Genomic DNA, 1,089 nt, shown 5'->3' with positions numbered 1-1,089 from the left:
AAAAAAAAAAAAAAAAGGTAGACAAAAAGACAAAGTAGAGTTTGGGGTCACAAAGCCAGGCCTGACTGAGATTGCAGTGAGCCAGGACCGCGCCCTTGCACTCCAGCCTGAGCGACAAGAGATGCTGTTTCAAAAAAAAAAAATAGATAATTTTTTTTTTGCATTTTGTTGAGATACATTCAAATATGCTACAGAAATGATCCCTTCAGAAACTCAGTTTTTACAAAAATTAGTGGACATGGTGGTGGGCCCCTGTAATCGGGCCTACTTGGGAGGCTAAGGAGGGAGAATTGCTTGAACCCAGGAGGCACAGGTTGCAGTGAGCCGAGATTGCGCCACTGTACTCCAGTCTGGCGAAAGAGCAAGACCGTATCTCCAAAAAAAAAAGAAAAGAAACTCAGTTTGTAGTTGGTCTTAGTTTGTCCCTCTCAGTTTGTAGAAGGAGCCCAGACAGAGAGGACGGAACCAAAAAGAGGCACTGGGAGCCGGGTGTCCCGAAGCTGTGCAGTGTGGGCACAGCCCTGAGTCTGGGGGGTTGGGGAGGGCAAGGGCTGTGACCTACTTGCGGAGGGGGAGGGCCTCCTCTCAGGAGCCACAGCAGGGACTGAGGCCTGAACGGGGAGGTCCGGGTCAGCATGTCCTGGATGAGGAACTGCTGGCGCCTGCGCCATGCCCTCTTGGTGCCCTCAGCTTGGCCTCCTGTCTGGAGGGAGTGCGCAGGCTTCTCTTCCAAAAGTACTTTTTCTATCCTTTCCAGTGGGTTTTACCAAGGGTTCTGATGGGAGGGTGGGTACGACATTCTGTGCCACATGGGAGTGTTAAAAAACATCATTTTATCCAAAATATTCTTTTCCACTTCCAATTCAATAACTTAGATAACAGCTCATATCTCTGCTTATTTATTTATTTTGAGACAGTGTCTTGCTCTGTGGCCCAGCTGGTGTGCAGAGGCACAATCTCGGCTCACTGCAGCCTCCACCTCCCAGGTTCTAGCGATTCTTCTGCCTCAGCCTCCCAGGCAGCTGGGATTACAGGCAGGCACCACCACACCCAGCTAATTTTTTTCTTTTATATTTTTTAGTAGAGATG

This window comes from Colobus angolensis, unplaced genomic scaffold (genome assembly GCF_000951035.1).
Source record: "Colobus angolensis palliatus isolate OR3802 unplaced genomic scaffold, Cang.pa_1.0 Scaffold59, whole genome shotgun sequence".
Classification (NCBI taxonomy): domain Eukaryota; kingdom Metazoa; phylum Chordata; class Mammalia; order Primates; family Cercopithecidae; genus Colobus; species Colobus angolensis.
The sequence above is the reverse complement of the archived record's forward strand: the minus strand, read 5'-3'. Positions refer to the sequence as shown.